Source organism: Hyperolius riggenbachi, chromosome 4 (genome assembly GCF_040937935.1).
Source record: "Hyperolius riggenbachi isolate aHypRig1 chromosome 4, aHypRig1.pri, whole genome shotgun sequence".
NCBI lineage: Eukaryota > Metazoa > Chordata > Amphibia > Anura > Hyperoliidae > Hyperolius > Hyperolius riggenbachi.
The window spans coordinates 155,680,306-155,699,799 of NC_090649.1; the positions used below are offsets into that span (position 1 = coordinate 155,680,306).

Genomic DNA, 19,494 nt, shown 5'->3' on the forward strand with positions numbered 1-19,494 from the left:
CTACAGTGTGACCCTCACTGATAAGAAATTCCCCTTTTTTACCTCTTTCTTGCTCTCAGAAGCCATTTTCTGCTAGGAAAGTGTTTTATAGTTGGAATTTCTTATCAGTGAGGGTCACACTGTAGTCACTTCCTGTCTGAGTCAGGACTGAGTCAGCCACTTCCATACCTTATATGTAACTCTTTCAGGCGGAGAAAGAAAAAAAGGAACACAGCATAGTTATTTGTGTGCTAGGCACTGTACATACACATGTCTATCTCATTATGTCACATTTCAGTTCGGGTATCCTTTAATCCTTCTGTAGTAGTTGTCCCAGCACGCAACATGATCCTGCTGTGGCAAAGTAATGTTTATACTTGGAAAAAATGTAATGTGAATTATTGTGCAAGCATGATCAGATTGCATTCATTTGCAGAATGGCATGGGCCATCTGCAAGTGCATTTATAAATAAAACATACCCCGTTACATACGTTACATAATTTCATGTACCAAAAATGCTGTTTGCTACGGAAAAAAATTATATAAAATCAAAATGTTCGACCAAAAAAATTAGGAATTTAGTAAACGTTTATCTGATGCACACAAATGCTCTGGCAGTAGTGTATACTTTGAGGTCAGCATGTCAAAATAACGTAGCACCTGTTGTAATGTAGCACTGTTGTATTATGTTTTGCTGCTTACAAGCTCACTTTAACAAAGGTTCTTGTTGCAACACCAACTATTGGAAAATCGGTTAAGCAGAAAAATGCTCTGTACTTGTATTCTAATCTTATAAGAGGCTTTTCTGAGAAGTACACACCTATCAAAAGGAAGACATGGAGAGCTTGCATGCATCACTGTTGCTCAGAGCTCACTCCAAAGATATGTCAATTTGACCTTTAAACCTTCCTGTTGGTTATAGCACCATTTAAACATACACTATGCGTGGAATTCAAACTTGAGGCAGTATTTTTCCTTAGAATATGTATCTCAGGTTAATGCAAAATTGAGCCATTTGTAAAGGTGTGGCTTTGCTGTGTGCTGAATTTCCTAATTCCCTTCAATCATAGGTTGATGTATTCCATTGGGGAATGTACTTGACAGCTGGTTATATAATAAGGGCATCACTGTTCCCTAGGAGACACTGCATTAGAATGTATGGATAATATCCTGCACATGACAGCTAATAGCTCATCCCTGACAGGTGGGAGATAAGGAACAATCTACTTGCTACAATCAGGATACAGTTCTGTCACTGGGTCATGCCTTCATCTTACTCCACCAAACCTAAAACAAAAATGTGTTGTTTTTTCTACTCTTTTTAAATGCATTTGTAAGTAACGGCCATTTCCACTAAAAGTTCTTTGACACGATTTTTGTTTTGCCTACCATTTTCCAATTGCAAGATAATGGAAATTGCAGTGCCATTTTCCACTAATGCATTTTGATTTTTACACAAACACAGTGCATACTGCATTTTTTCTGCAACCGAGTTTCTGCCCCATACAGCAAACTGAATGGGGCTTTGCAATTGCAATTGTTCTAAGAAAGCACAGCCTGTGATGAGGAAAGACAATTGCAGAATGCAATCACATTTTCCATTTTCTCCAGTGGAATAGGGTGCTAAAAGATGCTCAAAAGATTATAATTAGTGACCACACATTCTCTAGGTAAGAATGCTGCCTGGAAAAAGGTTAGCTAGCATTGCGTGAAAATCCCAGTAGATAAGTAGTTTCTGAACTTGGCAGACCAGCCCTTCTGGCACCAGCAACCATGCCATGTTCAAAGTCACGTAAATACACATTCTTCCCCATTCTGATGTTTCGTTTTAACTTCAGCAACTTGTCTTCAGAAATGCATGGAGTTACTGCCATGTATTTGGCTGATTGGAAGTTTGCGTTAAGAAGCCAATGAACCACTGTATCTTATAAAATGGTTTGTGTATAAAGTGGTATATATATGTGTGTGTGTATATGTTACGGCCAGAACCCGAAGTTTGGCCACTTATCGTTCTGGCCGGCCACTTCGGGTTCTGGCCGGCCAATGTGCGAAGTGGCCGCTGCGCTGCGGCCAATGTGAGAAATGGAATGATTCCTGTAACATTAATGTATCTTCTGGCTGTCTCGCTGCAGCCAAATTTATCACAACTTAGTTAATTTAACGAAATGAAACCGGCTGCAATGTAAAAGATGAAGCCGCTGGCTTTTTCTCTGCCTCTCTCTCCTCCCCCCGCCTCTCTCTCTCTCCTATGGGCAGCCGGCGGGGACACGCGTGTCCCTGAGAGTCGTTCGTCTCGGCAGGGAATCCTGCCGTTCTTGCAGAGCGGGTGCTGCCAGAAGCAATGTCTGCAGCCTCCCCACTCTGCTTCCCTGGCACGACGAACGACTCTCGGGGACACGCATGTCCCCGCCGGCTGCCCATAGGAGAGAGAGAGAGAGGCGGGGGGAGGAGAGAGAGGCAGAGGAAAAGCCGGCGGCTTCATCTGCTACATTGCCGCCGGCTTAATTTCATTAAATTAACTTGTGATCAATTTGGCCGCAGCGAGACGGCCAGAAGATACATTAATGTTACAGAAAACATTCCATTTCTCACATTGGCCGCAGCGCAGCGGCCACTTCGCACATTGGCCGGCCAGAACGAGAAGTGGCCAGCCAGAACAAGAAGTGGCCAAACTTCGGGTTCTGGCCGTAACACACACACACATATATATATATATATATATATATATATATATATATATATATATATATATATATATATATATTGTATGTAGATATACAGTATGTATACAATATATATATATATATATATATATATATATATATATATATATATATATATATATATAACTCAGGCACTTGGCAGTCTCATCAACCAACTGGCATACCTGAGGGGAAGAATAGGGGCGGAATTTTAGTGGTTTGCAAAGCTGTGCAGAAGCAACTTACCAAACCTCCGGGTGCCGTCTTTTATACTTCCTGCAGCTCCCAGCTGCTTTCCTGCGTCCATGTACGGTTCTCAGTATGTCACCTGACCAGCATTGTGTCATATGAACGCTTCGGGAGCCATGCTTAGAGGACACAGGAAAGTAGCTGGGAGCTACAGGAAGTGTAGAAGATGGCGCCCGGTGGTTTGATAAGTGGTTTGAAACAGCCCCATTCGCTACCATTAGTTGCCAAATCAATGCAAATTTTCTGAGAGAAAATCTGACACAAAACGAACAAGTGGAAAACTAGCCAAGAGTTTCTAAACGTAATATACAATCTCAAAAGTATTTCACTGCTCACACATAAATACAGAATATGTTTTCTAGTATCTCTTTAGACATTTGTAGATATATAAATGAGAATTCACTCTTGCTCATGAATTTTTAATAGAAAAAATATACAAAACTAGCAGAATTGCAAGAGAGACCTCTAGTATTAAGGATACCCCTGTCAATCACACTCTAAGTGGCACAGTGAACAATTTTTTTATGTTAAGTTCCTGACCCAGCTGTGCTTCTTCGAGGAGAAAATGATCAGCAGGATATTTTATTGAATAAGTGCTGTTAATTTCTCCAAGACAGTCTGGTGCCATTGGAGATGCCAGCTCTGCCTCCTTCCGTAGAAATGAACAAGAACTCTTATGCTGGGCATACACGGCTGCTGGGAGGATTATCAATCGAGCCTGATGGCTCGATTGATAATATCGCACGTGTCCGATACCCCGCCGGATTGATAGTGTGCTCGATACCGGCGGGGAGAACAATAGAAGAAACGAGCGGCTGATTAGCAGCCGCCCGCGGGGACGAGCGGGGATCAATCCGCGCGGACGAGCGGAGATGCGCCAGCATCGAGCCAGCAGCTCAATCCGGCGCATAATCGCAGCCGTGTATGCTCGGCATTAGTTCAGCCAAAGTTGCTTTTTCATAGCTAATCTGCTTGTACTTCTTAGGACTTCTGAGATGAAGGGTAAGCTTTACTTACCTTTGGGTTCTTCGAGCCCCTAGTAGTTGATCTAGTCCCTCAGGGCCCTTTTCCACCTGCAGTCGCTAGCGTTCACGCTGAACGCTAGCGATTGCTGAATCGCAAAACCGGCGATTCCCCGACGTTTTGCGGCCGCGATTTTGCTATGCTATGCACTGCATAGCAAAATCGTGGCAAATATCGCTCCGCCGCGCGTTCGCGTTCCCGGCAAAAACGAATCGCGGTAGTGGAAATGACCTACCGCGATTCCTATGTTAAAAAGCAAACCGTAGCGATTGTAAAATCGCTAGCGGTTTGCGTTTTTGCGATTCAGCCAGCGCAAACGTGCTGGTGGAAAAGGGCCCTCAATGCAGTTTTGTTGCCCTCCAGTTCTCCTTTCGCCCCTACTAAGGGCTGGTTCACACGGGCGTCCGCTGAGCTTTTGCTTGGCATTGCGTTCAAACGCCAGCGTTTAAACGCCAGCGTTTAAAAGCTAGCTTTTGAAATCTTTTGAAAAGCGTTCAAGGCTAGCAGTTCTGGTCTCTGCTATTGTTTCCTCGCGTTTACTGCCTCTGAAAGCAGCATGTTGCTTTTGAGACTAGACGCAACGCTGGGGTCTACTGCCAGGCTTTCATGAAAGCCTGCAAAAGCCAGCTCTAAACGCTCCCATTCACTTGCATGGGATGGCAGTAGATCCCAAAAAACGCTGCGTCTGAAACGCTGCGTTAAACGCCACAAAAACGCCCGTCTGAACCAACCCTAAAGATACCGGACCACAGCTGTAGTCGCAGGCCTCTGCACATGCGCCACGCTCCATTACCATCCCATGGCCGGTAGCAATCTGTGCTTGCGCAGCTTAAGTCTTTGTGAACTGCACAAAGATCAAGAGAGGCACGCGGATGCGCCTGTGCATGCACAGATGCTCGCTACTACAGCTGTGATCTTTTGGAGGGGCTAGCGGTCCTCTGGAGGACAAGATAGACTGCTAGGACCAGGTAAGTAAAGCTTCATTTTTCCCCTACAGCTCAGAAGTCCCTTTACCTAGAGGGCAGTCAGGTGACACCTGGACATCCGATCACTATGCCATGCCTTTAAAGGGAACCTTAACTGAGAGGGATATGGACGTTTTCTTTTAAACAATACCAGTTGCCTGGCAGCCTTGCTGATCTAGTGGGTGAATGACTCACCTGAAACAATCATGCAGCTAATCCAGTCTGCCTTCAGTCAGAACAATCTACATGCTTGTTGAGGGGCTGTGGTTTAAAGTATTAGAGACACAGGATCAACAGGAGAGTCAGGGAACTGGTATTATTTTAAAAGGGAAAATCCATACCCTTCTCAGTTTAGGTTCCATTTAACAGGATTTACACTCATTAAGAGACAGCACAACTCTGCTTGCTGTAGCTGCATGTATTTCACTATTATTATTATTTCATATGTATATAGCGCCAACATCTTCCACAGCATTGTACAGAGTATGTTGTCTTGTCACTTAACTGTCCCTTAAGGCCCATACACACGGGCTACAACTGTTGCTGGAAACACAGGGCGCTCGCATGTTGCAGCAACAGGTCCTCCATGTGTATGAGGCGCGCGCAAGCAACTGTTGCTAATCAGAGCTGTCTCCAGGCGATTGACTTGTTCAATCCCCGGCAACAGCTGTTGCAGCAACAGTCTCTAGTCTCAAGTCGGTGCGGTCGTGTGTATGCTAGTCTCTAGCAACTCTTGTGAGTCTGACAGTTCATTGAACCTGCGACAGAAGTTGCTGAGCAACAGTTTCCGCTATGTTGCAGACAGGTTGTTGCCGCATGTATACAATCGTCGCTTGTATACAACTGTCGTTGCTGGAGACTTTCAACTGTTGCTTGTCTCCATGCAACTGCAGACATCCGTGCCTCGTGTGTATGTAGCAGAGGAGCTCACAATCTAATCCTTGCCATATCGTGTAGTGTATGTATTATAGTCTAGGGCCAATTTAGCGGGAAGCCAATGAACTTATCTGCATGTTTTTGGGATGTGGGAGAAAACTGGAGTGCCTGGAGGAAACCCACCAGATACGGGAAGAACATACAAACTCTATGCATATAGTGCTCTTGCTGGGACTCGAACTGGGGACCCAGCATTCAGCACTGCAAGGCGAGAGAGAGCTAACCACTACACCACTGTGATGGACTATGACTGCATATCACTAAGAACAAGACCAAACAGTGTATGTAGCTGGAGGAATGATCATAGCTAAACAACCACCAACATGTACTGAGATCAATTCAAAAAATTATTGTTTAGGAACTTTACAGAATAGAAGAAAGCAATACATAATGTTATATAAATGTAGAAAACCTCTCTTACCTTCCGTTAAGTTTTTTTTAATTGTGGTATTTTGTCTTGATTTGCTGGGTTCCAGAGATTAATCCCAGAGATACAGTAAATCAGGCGGTGTTGTTATTGCAAATGAAGATGAAACCTTCAGGGAAAAACATCACAATAGTCATAATGTGAAGAGTACCGTGGCGATTTTCAGAGAAATGTACAGGATATTCTCTCCTCCTGTTAGTTATGAGTAAGCTGCCTTATGCCACTGTGGTCAGCAACACGCATTACTTCAAGTCACAGACAAACCCTCTTATCATGAAAATCACAGCATACTCTATCAAGTCTCCTTTCATATATTTTACTGGATAGAAACGAGTTGAAAAATGTCCTTATGTGTAATTCTGAAGAGGAAGTTAAATAATAATGATAACCAGCAACATCATGTGAAATATTGTGCAAAAAACAAATGTACAGCTCTCTCATATCAGAGGATGGAATGTCTAATTTCACTTTGATGCGACACATACACACACACAATATATATATATATATATATATATATATATATATATATATATATATATTTTTAGGGTCCGTCTCCACTGTTGCGTTGCGGAATCGCCGGCGAATCACCGCAGGCAAATCGCATGCGGGTGCGATTCCGCATGCGTTTTTTGCCGCGATTTCGCATAGGTTAGGGTGATGCGATTTTAACCATGTCACTGCCTGTGTGAATTAACATGGGTACCTATGCGAAATCGCATGCGAATTCGCGGCAAAAAACGCATGGGGAAAACGCATGCGATTTCCCTATTAAATACATTGCGTGCGATTCGCCTGCATTCCACACGCAGGCGGATTCTGCGGGGTCTACCGTGCAGAAAAATCCTGCACAGAAAAACGCAAATGAAAACTGACAAGTGGAAACAGTCCCATCCACTTGTATTGCCTATGCGAATCCGCATGCGTTGTCTGCATGCGGATTCACGCTAGTGGAAACGGGCCCTTACACACAACACAATGTATATATATTTGTAACGCAATGGATATTGTAAGTTCATTCAGCTGGACTGTCAGGAGAGTCAGCTGGACTGTCAGGACTGCCAGAACAACTGAAGCGAGGGGGATATGGAGGCTGTCCTGCTGATCTTCTGCCTCTATTACTTTTAGCCATAGACCCTGAACAAGCATTCAGCAGATCAGGTGTTTCTGACATCATTGTCAGATCTGACAAGCTTAGCTGCATGCTGGTTTCTGTTGTCATTCAGACATTACTGCAGCCAAATAGATCAGCAGGGCTGCCAGGAACTGGTATTGGTAAAAAAGAAATAACTATGGCAGCCTCCATATTTTTCTCACTTCAGTTGTCCTTTAAAAACAGGATTGTTTAGCTACACTCAGACTACTATTAGGCAAGCCTCACACGTGCTGAAATCACTGCTGTTTTTCCATTTTGCACTGAACGCAAAGAGCTTCACATACAAGGTATTGCGATGGGCCACTCCCAACTCTGCAATTTTTGGGCGTTTCCATTCTCACATTTACGTTGCAAGAGAAATCTGCCTGCATTCAGCTTTTCTCCCCAAGTGCGCCGCCTGTTTTAATGCAATGTAATTTTAACACTATTTGTTAAATACACGCAAACACATTTCCAAAACTGACAATCACACACAACAAAATGTAAATGCTGTGAAACGCAGTTACAACAAAACGTTTGTGTTTTTGCACAGCTGAAGTGTGCGCCCAGCAGAAATGGATTAAGATGTAATGGGGCCTTAGGCAAGGTAGTAGATTTGGGGCCCCCTTGTGGTCCTTTTCACAAGCTGATGTGGAGAGAGGTTAAAGAAGGTGGCAGGTGGGCCACTTTACACCCACTAGGCACCAAGCACCTGACTAGGTTGCCTGGGGGGTGATCCTGCTCTGGTGCCCAGCCTTAAAGGGAAGGTCCAAGTGAAATAAAAAATAGATATACTTACCCGGGGATTCCTCCAGCCCCTGGCAGCGGATATGTCCCTCACCGCAGCTCCTCCTCCAGCCGGTGGCCCTGGGTACCCTCCATCGGAGATGGTGACCTCGCCAGGTCGGCATCTTCTGCTCCTTCTCCAGTGTTCTGCCGCACCACTCATGATCCCGCACATGTGGTCTGGAGCATTCTGCGCAGGCACAGTACTTCTGCAGAACGCTCCAAGCTACGTGATCATGAGTGGCGTGACCGAATGCTTGCGCATGCGCATTAGAAATGGAAGGGCCACCTGGTCACTGGCTGGAAGTGGCGCTGCGGCAAGGAACATATTGGCTGCCAGGGGCTGGAGAAAGCCCCAGGTAAGTAAATATTTTTTTCTGCTCCTCGCATCTATCCTTTAAAGGATACTCGAAGTGACATGTGACAGGATGAGATAGACATGGGTATGTACAGTGCTAAGCACACAAATAACTATGCTGTGTTGCTTTTTTTTTCTTTTTCTGCCTTTAAAGAGAACCCGAGGTGTGTTTAAAGAATGTTATCTGCATACAGAGGCTGGATCTGCCTATACAGCCCAGCCTCTGTTGCTATCCCAAACCCCACTAAGGTCCCCCTGCACTCTGCAATCCCTCATAAATCACAGCCGTGCTGTGAGGCTGTGTTTACATCTGTAGTGTCAGTCTCAGCTGCTCCCCCGCCTCCTGCATAGCTCCAGTCCCTGCCCCTGTCCCTTCCCTCCAATCAGCAGGGAGGGAAGGGATGCAGGCGGGGACTGAAGTTCTGCAGGAGGCGGGGAGAGCAGCAGACTGACACTATAGAGATAAACACAGCCAGCTCTGACAAGCTGTTTGTCAGCAGCGTGGCTGTGATTTATGAGGGATTGCAGAGTGCAGGGGGACCTTAGGGGGGTTTGGGATAGCAACAGAGGCTGGGCTGTATAGGCAGATCCAGCCTCTGTATGCAGATAATATTCTTCAAACCCACCTCGGGTTCTCTTTAAGCTTTTAGGGGAGATATTTTATCCATACCTGGATTGGAGCTTTAATGCAACTGAAGCAAATACTTTAGACGAATCAGAGGCGTGTCTAGGATCCTAAGAGATCCGGGGCACTTTTGGGCACTCCAGCCAAAAAATGGGTGTGGCCATGCACCAGAATGTGGTTGTGGTCATAAGTGGGACCAAATTTACATAAAATCAACAGCAGTCTAAGTAGGCCTGCCCAGCAAAACGTTGGATGAAGCCCCCCCTCTCCATTAAACAGAAAAAAAAATTAGAATGCAGCATATCTCATAAATAGGCAGTGTAACATAAACAAACGAGACATGCTGGGTGCTGTGTAGTGCCATGTCAGGCCATGTGGTGCCTCTATGAAGCATGCTGGGTGTTGTGGTGACATGCTGTAGCTGTGGTGCCTGGAGCCCCCATAGGGAGCATGCATCGTTGTGTGCGTCTTCACCATGCCTCCCCCTGACCAGCACAGCGGGAGGAACTACTCATCTCCTCCATCCGCTCTCCAAGTCTGGAGACAGCCTCTGTAAAAGCAATTCTCCTCCTAGCATCCGAGAATCAGACGCTAGGAGCTCTAGTGTCTGATTCATTCTCAGACACTAGGGGGAGAAGCCTGGAAGAGAAGATGACTGCAGAATCTGGAGACTAAGCGGCCAGAGACGAGTACTGCCGCCCGCTGCCTGGGGAGCATCCGGGGCACCCCAGGGACAGGAAGTTCTTATTAAAGTTGTACTGTATTCTGCAATGTTATTTTGTTGGTATGCATACCTCTCATGAGGTCTCTTGATAGGGTTATGGACCAAGGTATTCTATAGAAAATCTAAAATACATTCATGTGTTGCCTTCTAACTTCGCTGTTTTTTCCATTTTCATGAAGCTTTCTGACAAAAGCATTTTTGCAAAATAACAAATAGCACTTAGAGGAGATAACAGGATGAATGTGGTTTATGTGTACATGAATGGATATGTAAAAGCTTACAGAAGGAAGTCAGTACAGGGACTAATGTCTAAGTTCTAACTAATATACAAAATTTGGTGGGTGTACCAGTAACCATAGCAGCCATAGTGATTGCTGTGGGGCTTGGAGGAAAGGGCTAGTCAAGTCTACATTCATCATGTCACATGCTCTACTGTGTAATTTTATGTGAAAATGTATGTTGGTAGCACATTGGGAATTCTTTATGCAGAGATGCAAGGTGGAGCAACTGGACTGGGGCCATCCCAGCCTGGCACTGAGCTCTGAAATGTACCCGGAAAAAAGAACAGAGATCACAAGGTGGTGGCAAGAAAGTGGGAGATTATTATCAAGGCGGAAAGACTCCTTACATGGAGGCGGTATTGAATTGTCAGTTTGACGTCTTGGTTTCCAGCACAGAAAATTCAAATGGGTCATCAAACCTGGACCATTTTAAGTGGCTTCTGTTGGATGTCAAAAGTGTGCAACCTTCAGTTTGGTAATGTTTGCGGCCAGTAGAAAACACTTTTAAAAATAGGTTAGGGTTGCAGATTCACACCAGTTCTACACTCTTCTCTATTGTTGTCCAGCCTCAGCAAATCATGGGCTGAGTGGCTACAAGATCAGGTTCTCCAGTCTTACTCCACTAGTGCTACAACCGTCCCTGGGATTTTGGCACAATTCTTCCCCAGGCATTTTATTCATCAGACCCTTCTACCACCCTCTCACTCTTAGGGTTATATCACTAATCTTTACAGTGTGGTGATAGGCCACAGGGGCACATAAAGCTTAGCGGCATTATGTAGATAGTGTAACTCATGTTATACATACAACATATATGTTGTGGGTGTAACATGCATTACTGGCTGACTTGGTCATCTGACTTATTTGGAATGTGAAAATGCCATACCAACTTCGTATCTTGATCCAGGCAGACCATATGCCTAGGCATATTCACATACACACACTGTATTTTGTAAAACTGTAGCAAAGGGGATGAGTGAATAATGGCGCACAGCGCCTATGCATAAAAATGGCGCCGCATTAAAAAGATACGCTTATCGCTATTTATCGTTAGCACTGCATAATAATGGCGCACAGGGAAAAAAGAAGAAAAATGGCACACACTAACGTTATTTATCAATAGTGGCACACAGTAACGTTATTTATCAATAGTGGCACACACTAACGTTATTTATCAATAGCGCTCTACATAAGCCAAACTGCAGACGTTATTTAACTGCAAAACGGGGAATGGATTTAATGTAACACTTTCAAGGTTAGGGTTAGGCACCACTGGGGGGGTCTTAAGGTTAGGCACCACCAGGGGGGTCTTAGGGTTAGGCAACACTAGGGGGGTCTTAGGGTTAGGCACCACCAGGGGGGTCTTAGGGTTAGGCACCACCAGGGGGATGTTAGGGTTAGGCACCACCAGGGGGTTTTAGGGTTAGGCACCACCAGGCGGTGGTTAGTGTTAGGCACCACCAGGGGGGTTTAGGGGTTAGGGATAGGTACAGAGAGGGTTCTATGTGTTAACGGTAAATAACAATAAGGCTTTAACGTTAAACAACAATAAGGCTTTAACGTTAAATAGCGATAAGCGGCAAACGGATTAGCTGCAACACTGTGCGCCATTATTCGCAAGCGCCATTTTCAGATGGATGCGTAGCAAAGTGCTTCAATGCTCTGCTTATTTACAGGTCAACAAGAGAGTTCAGAGATGGTCGACACTACATTATTATTTTTTTTAACTGCCAATGATGCATATTTTTACACCATAGAAAAGTGCTTCCATGCTCTGCATAGAGAGAACTGACTGCTTATTTTATTTAAGAAAGTAGGTGACTCAAGCATGATTTCCCCCCCCCCTTTTATAATTAATATAGGGTGTAAAATACTTATATTGAATATACCCGTGTTTCCCTGAAAATAAGACAGTGTCTTATATTAAATTTTGCTCCAAAATATGTGCTAGGGCTTATTTTCAGGGGATGTCTTATTTCTAACAGGAAGTGTCTCTAAGTAGAACATTTCCTTTTCCTTTGGACTGTGCTGTTCCTAGGTTTGAAAGAATGCTACTGCACTGATCAGACACCTGCCCTGTCATCCCTACACCCAGCTGATAACCTTCTTGTGTGCTGGGAAGACAAAACCGCTGTGCCCGATAGGCACTGAACTTCTGTGTGCCCACTTGCTGGCTGACTCTTCCTCCTCTTTAACTGCCGATAGGGCTTATTTTAGGGGTAAGGCTTATATTTCAAGCATGCTCGTAATTCCAGTTATGATTTATTATCAGGGTAGGGCTTATTTTCCAGGAAACAGGGTATTTAATAATCATCATGCAGCTATTTTGCGGTAGAAATAAAAAATCAAGACCTCAGCGCTGCTTTGCCCAAGATAGATTAAAGTTCAGTCATCCTTTCAGTTGTATCCAGCTCTTCCCCACTCGTAAACCCTTTCCAGACATCATACTTTTCATGTCTAAAAGTTAACCAGTACAGCCCGCAGGTGTTTTCACTTCTAGGACAGAAACAATTTTAGGGTGTCAATGCTCCTCCCATTCATTCACCAATAATTTTATCACTACTTATCACACCTAAATGATCTATATCTTGTTTTTTTCCGCCACCAATTAGGCTTTCTTTTGGTGGTATATTTTGCTAAGAATTATTTTATTATTATTTTATTTTAATTACAGTTTACAGGAATAATAAGAAAAAAAAATATTGCAATGTTTAAAATATTTTTTTTTTAAATAAAGGTGCATTTTTTCAGTTTTGTATCCATCACTAATTACAAGCCCTTGTAGGCAAAAGATAACAGTAATGTACTCTCACAACATACATATAAAAAAAGATAAGTCCCTAAGGTAAATATTTATGTTTTTTTTCCCTAAATGTGTTTTTTTTTAAGCTATGGGGGAGGGTGGTGCTAAGCACTCTCCTGCTAATTACCAGGAAGTGCTTTTACATTTTTACTCGTTCCTTTTTGTCTATCAACATGCCTTGTGATTCAAGTCATGTTGATTCATTTACAGGGGATTGGTTGGCTTGGGGGAACACTCGTACCCCTTTCCCAATTTATACCCTGCAATACCCACCGGGACCCAGCCCCGTGCACGCGTGTATTTGCGCACACCTGCCGCAACCCCGCTGGACGAATATATCCATCCAGAGCGGCTCCTGCTAGACAAATATATTGTCCAGTTGGAATTAAGTGGTTTAAAAACACTTGTTCATAATCATTCTGATGTCTGTCCATGTATCCCCCATCTTCTGTGTCTTTTAATACATAGACAACCAGCTGTCAACTGAGGCATCATGTTTTTGCTGATTGCTTAGCCCGCAAACACAGTGGGAACACAGCAGGATCATCTACAAGACAACCCAGGCAGGTGCCTGAGGCCCAGTGGGTGTCAAGGGGCTTACCTTGCATCTTCTCTGACCCTTCTCCACCTCAAATTACCAAAAGGACCATGAGGGGGAGTGGGAAGATTATTGCTTCTCCTCTCCCTCCTCTCTTTCCTTACAGTACATGCAGCCCATGCCTGTGAGAGGTGACATGGATGTTAGGTTGTAACCGTCTTTTTATATCTACAGTGGTTTGTGTATCAGTGCTGAGTCCCTTTGGATGTTACTGTAAGATAACCAAGGAGAAGAACGGAGGCGTCAGAAGTATAAAAACAAGGGAGGCGCATGCGCGAGCCGCGGGAGATGGCCGCATAGGAGGAGAGCTCCGTCCACCGCCGCCGCTAACAGCGATTCCTTCCGCTCCCCCAGCCTCACAGACGGGCGGTTTCGTAGGGGACGATCCCCGCAACACCTCCAGCACCACATGACCGGCAAAGGGGCCCAGAAAACCGCGACCACAGCGGGGACCATGGAGAAATTTCTCCGCCCTCCTCCCAGCCAAGATGGCGCTGAGCACGCAGCCCTCCCAGAAACACATCCCTCTGATCAGGCAAGTGCAGGGGGGGACACACAGCCTCTCACAGCAGCCTTGCTGGAACAAACACTGGCCAGACATTACCACAGCCTCCATGATTCCCTACAAAACGTCATCCGCTCTGCTATACAGGAGGTGAGGGCTGACATATCAGGGCTGGGGGAGCGTACACAGGCACTAGAAGATAGGATGGAAGCCATAACTCTAAAGCAAGCCGACTTAGTTGAGGAGCAGCAACTTATGCAGAATGACATAAAGTCAATACGCACAGCACAGGAGGACATGGAAAACAGGGAACGGAGGCAAAATGTTCGCATTAAAGGGGTATCCATGTCTCTGAAAAGTGAACACATTGAGGCCCATTTGAAAGAACTGTTTCACACCATTCTTCCTGACATCCCAGAGGAAATGTGGAGGATTGACAGAGCCCATAGATCTCTAGGTGAACGACGCCCTGGCGCTCAAAGGCCTAAAGACATCATAGCGAAATTACATTATTATGAAGCTAAAGACGCCCTGTTCAGAGCTCTTAGAAATACAGCCACTATTTCATTTAAAGGAGATGATATTTCCATCTACAATGATCTCTCACTGATTACTTTGGCAAAGCGCAGAGCCCTCAGACCGGTTACACAACTTCTCAGAGACGCTAATATCCCATATAAGTGGGGCTTTCCTTTTCGTCTGATTGTAAACAAACAGGGCCTGATCCTCACTTTATCTGACTTTGATGATGCCCCTCTATTCCTCAAACAAATGGGGCTAAAACTTCCGAACACAGCTATATCTCGCTCATCACCTACGTCTTCACCCCCACGGAAGGTGCGACACATTTCAGAATGGTCGAAAGTTCCAGTTCGCAGTATCACCTACCCTGACAGAGCTGACAACATGGAAGACCAACCATCTGGAACTTGACCAAAGGCCTCAGCCTCTTTCCAATCTATATGTTTTTCATAGAAGAAATGAAAATACCTTCACCATGCCCACTTATTTTTTATACCTGGGCTCCCTGTTCTCCCCCTTTTATGACTTTTATACCTTAACTAAATGTCTACTCCTCAAATTCCACATTGAACTGATTATGCTTCTTATGCAGGCGGTGGAGTGAGTATTTCTTTTCCATTTGTGTTGATAATGACTGATGTTTATTGCCTTCTTCCGGGACTCCTCATGTACCTCCGGGGGACCCTTCCTCAATTTGATCAACCGCCCCCGCGGCTGGTCAACCTGAAGAGGTCTCCATATAGGCAACAGTTTTATGTTGCCCTTATACATCGCCACTGGAACAACGGTGGCATCTCTTACCAGCTCACTGCAATTGTTATGTTAAATGTTTCTCTTATTATTGTTATCTCTCCGTATATGCTAGTTTATGTTTTTAGGTCTACTAGGTCTGTCCTTGGATTATCGGCAATCTTTCACATTATCTTAGATTATGGTTAATTTTCTGACTCTGAATACTAAGGGACTAAACACACCTCAGAAAAGGTTCTCTTTATTTAAAGACTTAAAGAGACTAAATATTGACCTAGCTTTTATACAAGAGACTCATATATGCAAAAAAGACCCACCACGTCTCTATAACAAACTATACTCTGAGGTGTGTTTAGCCTCAGGTCCTAAGAAGAAAGCAGGGGTGGCCATTATATACAAAAAAACATTCCCCCTACAGATTTCTAAAATCACCCCTGATCCTAAAGGCCACTATTTAATTCTATCAGGCACCTTGCTAGGAAAACCCATTACTCTAGCTAACGTTTATGTCCCTAACCAGGATCAAATATCATTCCTAACAACTTTCTTTAGGAAACTATTTAAAGTAACTCAGGGCACTTTGCTGATAGGAGGGGATTTTAATTTAGCCTTCTCGGATATAAAAGACTGACATATCCCTCCCCATAAAACTACCATACCCTTACATAGCCGTAACTCCCGCAAATTTAGAACACTTTTGAGACAATATAGACTTTTAGATTTATGGCGGATCTCCAATCCCACCTCTATAGAATTCACCTTTTTCTCTCCACCTCATGCATCTCATTCCAGACTGGACTACCTGTTTTCAACAGCTACCATATTGCCCCTGCTGAGAGAGGCTGAAATACAACCCATTGCATGGTCAGATCACCAAGCAGTTGTCATAGAGATTGATTTATATTCCTATAGTCACAAGCCGAATTTCTGGAGACTAAACGAAACCCTATTACAAGACAAAGAGCTCTTATCCAAATTTACAAAGGAGCTGCAAGCATACTTTGATACAAATGATGGTTCGGTCTCCTCTGTAGGGACACTCTGGGAAGCACACAAGGCTTTTATTAGAGGGTTATTCATCTCAGAAGCTACTAAGCGTAAAAAAACAATGTCATCTAAACTCCTAAATCTTCATTCAAAACTCAAACAGGCACAAAACCTCTATAGGGCCGACCCCTCCCAAACACATTACACTGCCTTACAAACTGTAAAATATGAAATTCAAACTCTCCAATCCGCACAGTTAGAAAAAAGCCTGAGATGGACCAGACAACTTTTTTTTGAATGAGGCAATAAGCCCCACACCATTCTTGCTAGGAAACTCAACCCGAAATCATCCCAACCACTCATTCACTCAGTAAAAGACCCTCAGGGAATTACACATTTTCACCCTCAAAAGATTGCTCAAATCTTCACAGAATATTATCAGCAACTTTATAATCTCCCCCAACCGCCCAACCATTCTGCGCATTTACTTAAAATTGATGAATTCCTAAGCCAACTGTCCCTACCAAAATTAACGGAAGATAATATCCGGCTCTTAAACTCCCCTATTACAACAGAGGAAATTTCAGAAATAATTAAATTCCTACCCTCCTCTAAAGCTCCTGGCCCTGACGGCTTAACATACTCCTACTACAAAAAGTTTAAACACATCCTTGCTCCCTATTTGACCATATTAGCCAACACACTTATGGATGGACAAACTGTTCCTCAGTCATTCTTAAACTCCCTAATCACTATGATCCCTAAAGAAGGGAAAGATCCACAACTCCCACAAAGCTACCGTCCAATATCCCTCTTGAATGCTGACCTTAAAATTATTACAAAAACTTTAGCTAATCGCCTGAACCCGATCCTCACAACTGTGATCAACAATGACCAAGTGGGCTTTATAATGGGCCGTCAAGCAGGTGATAATACGAGGAAAGCAATCAATCTGATAGAACTAATGAACAGGTCCAACCGGCCCTCTCTGCTCCTGGGTTTGGACGCAGAGAAGGCCTTTGATAGGCTTTCCTGGTCATTCTTGTTCAAAGTTATGGAACATCAGGGATTTAGCGGACCTTTCCTAACCTTAATAAGATTCCTCTATTCTTCCCCATCCACCTCAGTTAAACTACCCTTTGCATCCCCAATACCTTTTCCCATTCTTAATGGTACACGCCAGGGATGCCCCCTCTCCCCTTTATTATTCGCCCTTAGTATCGAACCACTGGCGTGTGCAATACGACAGAACCCGGACATCACAGGAGTTAAACAGGGAACCAGAGAATATAAAATCTCGCTTTTTGCGGATGACATCCTGTTAACTTTGACTCAGCCTCTCACCTCACTCCCCATACTACATACTATATTAAGGAAATTTGAGTCCATCTCAGGCTTCAAACTCAATCAAGAAAAAACTGAAGCTCTCCCTATCAAGATCCCACAAAACTCACTTGATATCTTACAAAGCTCTTTCCATTATAATTGGAAGACACAGGCCATTAAATACTTAGGTATCAACTTAACCCACTCTTATTCTACCCTATATAAAGCAAATTTCCCATCTCTAATTCAGTCTATACTCTCAGATTTGCACAAATGGACTGCTTTTAAAATATCATGGATTGGCAGAATATATTCTCTCAAAATGAACATATTACCGCGGCTATTATATTTATTTGAGACCCTCCCTGTTAGAGTACCACCCTCACAACTCAGAATACTACAACGTGCCTTTTTAAAATTTGTTTGGAATAATTCCCATCCCAGAATTAACTCCACTATTCTAATGGCATCTCGGGAGCAAGGAGGTCTAGGATTACCCAACCTAAAACTGTACTACCAGGCGGCTCATTTAAGGCAACTCCCTGAATGGTCCGACCTCAAGGTATATACCAAATGGGGTCTCATTGAAGCAATGAGCATCTTCCCAATGTCCCTCCCAGCATTAATTTGGCCCCAGATTCCACCTAAGATCCCTACCGACCAGCTACTCCCTACCATCAAATTTACCTTACAAATATGGCGGGCAACTGCAAAAACGGCCAATCTTAGATCCCCCATATCTCCACTATATCCCATATTGGGAAATCCAGCCTTTATCCCTGGGATGGCAGAAGACTTTATGGCTAGATGGTATACTCTTAAATACACTAACTTCAGCAATTGGATAGATGTACTATCGGGAAATACTGTGACTAAAGAAAAACTAGAAGGCAAAATACAACTCACAGCTAAGCTCAATATGGAATATAATCAAACCTATCATTTTCTAAGATCCCTCTCCAAAGGCAAAAGTCACCTACTCGAATATACCCCATTTGAACGTCTATGTGATCACAAAGGGCATCAAAAAGGCCTCATCTCATCAATATACACTCTGTTACTTGATAAATCTGGTTCCATTAAACCCAAACATGTTTACATGACAAGATGGGAAAAAGCCTTAGGCCGACCCATAAGCTTGGAGGATTGGTCCTCTATATGGGAAAACGCCAAACATACTTCTATGTGCACACAGATAAAAGAAAACATTTACAAGACACTGTTTAGATGGTACAGAACCCCTGAAGTATTGGCTAAGATCTACCATGAACTCCCTAATACTTGTTGGAGGGGTTGTGGACATATAGGCACACTCGAACACATCTACTGGGCCTGCCCTGTCATTCAACCTCTATGGATAGAAATTCAAACCTTGATCCTAAACGTAACGGGTACTCATATTCCCATGGATCCTATATATATGCTGCTAGGTAAACCCATTCCTAAAACCAAAAAACACACCATGAGACTAATAACCCATATTTTGACGGCTACCAGACTCGCCCTGGCTTCACACTGGCGAAGTCTCTCTATTCCTTCAACTTCCGAAATTATGGCCAAAATTAGATGGACTAAACTGATGGAACTTTTAACAGCTATACTGCGAGACACAGAATCCAAGCATGATAAAATATGGGATCCATGGGAAACATACTTCCTGAACTACAACCCTCCATGATTATAATAGATATCTGCTCTATCAACCAGGACCTGAAGAAACTACGTCTTAAAATACCAGATAATAGACAAACGGACAGACCCACATAAATAGACCTATCTCTCTATCCCTTTTGTTTTTTTTTTTCTTCTCTT

The 19,494-nt window shown here is 43.8% G+C and overlaps 2 protein-coding genes across 17 annotated transcripts in view; one reads left to right on the forward strand and one right to left on the reverse strand.

Annotated features, from left to right (window-relative positions):
* MED12L (mediator complex subunit 12L) overlaps positions 1-19,494 on the forward strand; it is a 742,320-nt gene that overhangs the window by 403,175 nt on the left and 319,651 nt on the right. The window lies entirely within an intron of this gene.
* The window catches only part of P2RY14 (purinergic receptor P2Y14), a 65,038-nt gene that overhangs the window by 13,570 nt on the left and 31,974 nt on the right, over positions 1-19,494 (reverse strand). For 3 of the 4 annotated variants that reach the window (XM_068280831.1, XM_068280829.1, XM_068280828.1), the window contains exon 3: positions 6,277-6,391. The gene's annotated coding sequence lies outside the window, so the exon portion shown is untranslated. Of the gene's footprint in view, positions 1-6,276; positions 6,395-19,494 lie in introns of those variants that run through there. The other variant, XM_068280830.1, reaches the window with a different exon arrangement.